This window comes from Octopus bimaculoides, chromosome 16 (assembly GCF_001194135.2).
Source record: "Octopus bimaculoides isolate UCB-OBI-ISO-001 chromosome 16, ASM119413v2, whole genome shotgun sequence".
NCBI lineage: Eukaryota > Metazoa > Mollusca > Cephalopoda > Octopoda > Octopodidae > Octopus > Octopus bimaculoides.
Window position 1 is genome coordinate 22528206 of NC_068996.1, and position 7303 is coordinate 22535508.

Genomic DNA, 7303 nt, shown 5'->3' on the forward strand with positions numbered 1-7303 from the left:
TATGCATATGTGTGTATGTGTATTTATGCATATGTGTGTATGTGTATTTATGCATATGTGTGTATGTGTATTTATGCATATGTGTGTATGTGTATTTATGCATATGTGTGTATGTGTATTTATACATCTGTGTGTATGTGTATTTATGCATATGTGTGTATGTGTATTTATACATATCTGTGTATGTTTATCCATACATATGTGTGCACATATGATGTTTGATCAATAAGTATCCGGCCTGTTGCCATAGTAATGAAGCTAAAGTACAAACAGTGAAGCTGCTTGGCAAAGATTGAACATGCATACTGCTGTGTATGCGCACTAAGTTTTAACATTCTAGTTCACTTCTACTGTTTATAGCAGTACTTGGAAGGAAGATGTGTAATGTGTGATTGTGACATCGACTGTGTCAGAGAAGGTTGTTTTGGCGATACCTGCTCAGAAGCCAACGCAAAGTTGCAGAAAGTGTATTGAGAGGAGTATATGGGCTGCACACAATTGTACGAGTGGTTCAGCCGTTTCCATGGTGGCTGAAAAATCTCAGTATTGGAAGACGTGCAACCAGCAGAATTGAGAAAAGCATTAATGTGCATGTAGCTGTAAGGGGAAACCCTTGAATCACCATCTGTGAATTATTAGAGGGTATGCAGATCAGTTACGGTTCAGTTCAGTCTATTATCACTGAAGATTTGGGTATGAGACAGTTGTCTGCCAAGTTTGTGCCAAAACTGCTTTCAGCTGGCCAAAAAGACACTCATGGTTTACTTGCACAAGATCTCCTTAATTGTGCTGAGAATGACGAAAACTTTTTGAAAACTTTGCATAGGCCTCTGAGTATGCATCACCAAGCTTTAGACAAATTTGATGCAGATTCTCTGCTCAACTTCCTCTGTCATTGTAAGCAGCAGAAGTGAGCTAGAATGCTAAAATGTAGTGCGCATGCACAGCAGAGTTCAAGGTCAATATGTACCAGGCTGCTTCGCTCTGTGTGCTTTAGCTTTGTTACTATGGCAACAGTCCGGAAGCGTATTGATCAGACCACGTCTATATATATGTATGCATGTGTAGACATATACATGTATGCATGTGTATACATATATGTATGTATATGCATACATGTATGCATGTGTATGTGTGTATAGATATGTACACACACACATATATATCATCATCATCACATCCACTTTTCCATGCTTACACACACCAGATGGAATTACTTGATGTAGCTTTTCTAAGAGTGGATACCATTCATGTCATTGACCCTCACCTGTTTCTGAACATGGTAATATTTCTTCCTGACTAGAAATTGTATGTATGACAGTGACGTCAGTTTTCAGTTATTGCATGACGCCAAAACTAATGAGATATACACATGAACACACCTCTATGCACACCCCACTCACATACTCATATATGATGAGCTTCTTTCAGTTTCTATCTATAAATCCTCTCACAAGGCTTTTGATGGTCCTGGGTCTTAGAAGACACTTGCATATGCTTGGCACAGCGTATTGGCTTGCCAGTCCTCAGTCAAATCGTCCAACCCATGCCAGCATGGAAAACAGACGTTAAACGATGATGATTATAATGATCATCATCATCGTTTAACGTCCGCTTTCCATGCTAGCATGGGTTGGACGATTTGACTGAAGACTGGTGAAACCAGAAGGCTACACTAGGCTCCAATCTGATTTGGCAGAGTTTCTACAGCTGGATGCCCTTCCTAACGCCAACCACTCCGAGAGTGTAGTGGGTGCTTTTACGTTACACCGGCACAAAGGCCAGTCAGGCGGTACTGGCAACGACCACTCTCAAAAATGGTGTATTTTATGCGCCTCCCGCACAAGAACCAGTCCAGGGGGGGGCTATATCTATACATCTATGTATGTGTGTGTGTGTGTATATATATATATATATACATACGTGTGTGTGTATATGCATGTGTATGTATGTATACAAGTGCATGCGTATATGTATACCTGTGTATGTGTACATGTATACCTGTGTGTGAATGTGTACACGTATACGTGTGTGTATGTGCATACATGTGTTTATGTATGTGTGTACATGTGTGTGTGTGTATGTATATGTATACACAAGGTTTCATGTCCATATTCTCTTTGTGGTCAATTTTCATCTGTTTTGTAAATTGTTTTCTCAACAGTTAGGCTATATTTCATATGCAATGAAATATTAAAAGAATAGTATGAGCTAAGGGAAATAATTTGGCTAGACTTCTGGTCTTTCTAGCACTCAAACATATGGCTATCATATGCACACCAACATATGCTCATAAACTGGGGAGCAGACATGTTTAGAAATACACTGAATCAAGGGAAATAATTTAATGCACCTTTTATCTTCTTTCAGTCATTAGACTGTGGCCATGCTGGGATACTACCTTGAGAAATTTTAGATGAATGAATTGATCCCAGTACTTTTTTTAAACCTGGTACCTCTTTTGCTGAACCACTAAATTACAAGGATGTAAACACACCAACAACAGTTGTCAAGCAGTGGTTGAGGACAAACAGTCACAAAAGCACATACACACACATACACACATACACACACACACCCACACACACCCATATGATTGGCTTCTTTCAGTTTCCATCTATCAGATCCTACTCACAAGGCTTTGGCCAGCCTGAGGCTATAAAAGAAGACACTTGCCTAAGGTGCCATGCAGTAGGATTGAACCCAGAAGCATGTAGTTGAGGAACAATATATGCACATGTGAGGTAAACTCATGCATATATGACTGCACTAAAAGGTATTCCTTTTAGTGCAGTCTTCTCTTGAAGGCATTTAATTCTGATCTCCAGTTTGAGGATATTATCCTGCTGTTCTTCCTATCTTTTAGACTTTATAAAAGGATAATTTCTACTGCTTCCATCTTAACCAGAAGATAAATGAGTGTGAGTGTGTATGTGTATGTGTGTGTGTGTGTGCTTGCAAGTGTCTGTATAGTATGTGATTGTATGTATTTGTGTGTGTGCCTCCCTCTTTCTTAAGTTCTCTTAATTTGGAATGTAGCAATCATCTTACATGTGTGTTATTCCATGCCAGTGCAGCCTACCACCTTGTGCATACCTGATTCCTCTTACGCCCAGTTTCCTCTCAGTTTATTTGTACTCTGTTAATGTTCATACATACTAACATTACACAGCCTTGGACATGCTTGTCTCATTTCTTTCTAAACTTCTCAACTCTTTTGCATTCAAAGCCTATGCCTTACTACCATGCAGCATAACAATTCTAATGCAAGCATAGTACAATATAATCTTCACTCTGAGAGAAAAGAGCTTTATTGCCAACAGAGGTAATAATTCCATTGTGACTTCCTTCATAAGATACCACTTCAGATTTCTCTTCAACACTTTGTTCCAAGTCTTCCTCGGTTTCCCCTCTTCTACATGTTCAATTTTTCTTTGAATGTGCAACATTTTTTTATATAGTTATCTTTCATATGCATCACATGCCCATACTAAAGTAGTCTTTTCACCTACACACTACACATGAATTCTTATATTCAGTTTTTCTCTGAGCCCAGTTGTGCCTCAATGTTCATACACACTAATGTTACAAATCCTGTAGGCATGCTCACTTTATTTCTCACTTTGTAAGGCCCATATTTCACTACCGTTCAACATTGCACTTCATACACAAGCATCATGTAATCTGGCATTCACTCTGAGGAAAATACCACTTTTGTGCCAACAGTGCTTTCTACTATGTTTTCTGAACAACTAACTCCATTTTACTCTTTTCTTTTTTCAAAATAAAACACATCTTGATGTTACAGGCCACCACCAGTCTCCCTTGATTCTCTTTTATAGATATGTGTGTGTGTGTGTGAGATAATCATTAGCACACTGATTTGGCAACATTTCTACTGGCTTTACATTCTGAGTTCAAATTCCACCAAGTTTGGCTTTGCCTTTTAACCTTTGAATATAGGTACCTCAAAATAAGTAACAGTTTAGCACTGGAGTTGATGTAATTGACCTCCCCCTCTCCACAAAATTATAAACCTTTTACCTATTGTAGAAAGAATAAATATGTGCGTGTGTGTAGATGTGTATGTACATGTATGTATATATTGGGTTGGCCAAAACGTTCAGTTGCTTATTTCCTTTCTGCATGCAAACTTGTTAGATACCTGACACAATGCAAACTTGTTAGATACCTGACACAATGCAAACTTGCAATGAGACGAGTTGTATTATGTGCTTGGGATCACCCTGAAAATGAAGAACCAAAATGAACACTATTGACACCTCATGCTTTATTTTTAAAAAGGCAAGAATGCAATGCAAACCTGCAGCAAGATATTTTCTGTGTATAGGGAGAATGCTGTTGCTGCTTTGGAATACATGTGCTAGAAGTGGTTTACAGGATTTCAATTGGGAAATTTTTCTGTTCAAGATGCACCTCACTCTGGCCAGCCAACAGAAATGAACAAAATGGAGTTAGTTGAGACCGACCTCAGTTATACAAGGATGATTGCATATATTCTCCAAATATCTTGAGTGTATTCCTGGTAGGTGACATCAACTTCCCCAACATCAGGTGGCCTGAGGGCAACATAAACTCAGGAATGACACACAACGAAATAAGCAGAATCTTTACTTGATCTTACGAAAATACTATTCATGGAGCAGATCATACTCTCTCCAACTAGGCATAAAAATATCCTACACTTCTGTTTTACAAACAATGTGGAAATTATCCATGTTGTGAATATATCACTGACAATATTCTCAGACCATAACATGATGGAACTGACAATGTATGGCCTGGAATTAACTAAAGATAAACTCCGCACAGGTGACGCTCAAACACTATCCAGCCTAAATTTCTGTGAGGCTGACTGGAAAAACTGATACTCCAGCAGGGCTGGCCTCTCTTTGCAAGACATAGATACAAAACTCAACAAATTCATGTCAATAATGCGAACCATATGCATTCAATATGTCCCAAAGAAGAGAGCCATTACACACAAAACATCATTCCCTGAGACAGAAGAATACTTATGAAGTTGAGAATAAAAATCTCGTTGAAATAAACACCTCAATGAGTGTGAAATCCCACTTGAAAGAGGAACTCTTTGAGATTGGAAATAAATTCACTCTCCCATGAAAAAGAAAGGGAAGAAAGAGAAACCTGGGCAGTTGAAAATATAAAACAAACTCCTAAAGCTTTCTACATGTTGGCAAAGGAATCTGCCTCAGTATGCTCTAAGATAGGGCCACCATTTGGTAAAAACGGCTTACTAACTGCAGACCCAGGGAATATAAGTGAAGCACTAAAACAATTCCAAAGTGTTTTCACTTCTCCACTGGAAAATATGCAAATAAACAAGGATTTCTTCAATGTAATGAATCTATTTGAAAAAGAGGCAACCATCGATTACATCAACATAACAGAAGAGGATGTATTATTGGCTATTGATGAGATGAGATCAAACTCAGCAACAGGCTGTTCTCTTAAAGACATGTATGTAAAAAGGCTTTTGCAAAACCACTGCAGATACTTTTTCAGAGTTTCCTTGCATGTGGTAAACTTCCCAACATGCTAAAAGAGGGTATAATATGCACTGTCCTTAAAGGCGAGAGTAGAGCAGATGCTAAAAACTACAGGCCCATCTCTCTGACCTCACATGTTAGCAAGATAATGGAATGCATTGTCAGAAAAAGGCTGATCATGTTCCTAGAAGAAAACAACCTTCTCACAAACACGCAACATGGCTTCCGTCCAGGGAGGATACTGAAACAACAGCTAAACCAGTCAGATGTAGACGTGATATATCTTGACCTTGCCAAGGGCTTTGACAGAGTTGATCATGGAATGATATGTCACAAGCTACGAAACTGGGAGAGTGGCTGCATAACTTCCTAAAGGGCAGGAATCAGACAGTTGTAGGCAATGGTGCTCACTCTGAAGAGACACCAATTCTCAGAGTCCCACAGGGAACTGTACTGGTGCCACTACTATTTCTGGTGGCCTCTCAGACATGCCTTCCATATACAGTCAGCCAATCTGACCAGCTATGCTGACAACACAAAAGTATTGCAGACAGTTAGGAACTCAGAGGACATCATAAAATTGCAGAAAGACCTGACTGATATATACAAATGGACTAACAAAAATAACATGCAGTTCAATGTTATGAAATTTCAGGCACTTCACTATTGGCCCAACACCAGGCTAAAATCAGAATACACTGGTCCAGAAGGTAATACAATCCCAGAGTCAGAGTTGGTGCATGACCTGGGGGTTAATATGAACAATGATGCAACATTCCATGTGCATATTACCAAGATGGCAACACTGTGCAGGTGAGTGGCTGGATGGATTCTGAGGGCATATAGAACCAGCAAAAGGGAGCCCCTGCTACACCTATGGGGGATTATCGTTCTCAGCCACTTAGACTGGGGAATTCTAAGTAATCCAGCACCACACAAAGAAGATTGACTCGATGCAAAAGATGGGCTACTGGGAGGGACTAAAGGAGTTTAGCCTCTATTCCCTGAAGAAAAACAAGAGAGATATGCAGTGATATATATTTGGAAGATCTTGGAGGATTTAGCACCTAATTTTGGATTTGACTGCTATACCAATCCTCGAGCTGGACAGCACTTTATCATACCAAACATCCCATCTTCCCAATTTAAAATAAGGACACAGTACATATATCAATGGGTATATTTGTATAGGCAGATATATATATGTGTGTATAAATATATGAATGTATATATATATATGAATGTATATATATATGAATATGTATATATGAATGTATATATGAATGTATATATATATGTATATATGAATGTATGTATATATGAATGTGTATATATATATATATATATATATATGTATAAACGTGTGTGTGTGTGTGTATATATGTGTGCGTATCTGTACATGTATGTGTATATGTATATGTCTATATATATGTGTATGCGTCTGATCTATGCCAGCATGGAAAGTGGACTTAAAACGATGATGATATATGTATATGTGTGTGTGTGTGTGTGTATATATATATATATATATATATATGCGTGTGTGTATATGTATGTATGTGTGTATATGTATGTTTGTATATATATATGAGGAGAATTCACAAAAAAACAACAGATGAAGACAGGTGGTGTAGAAAACAAATAGATGCATTAGTTTAACGCTTGGGAAGTGAAAAAGTCTTTAACGTTTCAAGCTTACGCTCTTCCACAGAAAGGAACACGTATATATATATATGTATGTATATATATGTATGTATGCATATATATATATA

At 38.1% G+C, this 7303-nt stretch overlaps 1 protein-coding gene across 1 annotated transcript in view; it reads left to right on the forward strand.

Moving 5' to 3' along the window:
- LOC106870287 (palmitoyltransferase ZDHHC5) overlaps positions 1-7303 on the forward strand; it is a 153307-nt gene that overhangs the window by 57941 nt on the left and 88063 nt on the right. The gene's annotated exons all lie outside the window — the stretch shown is intronic.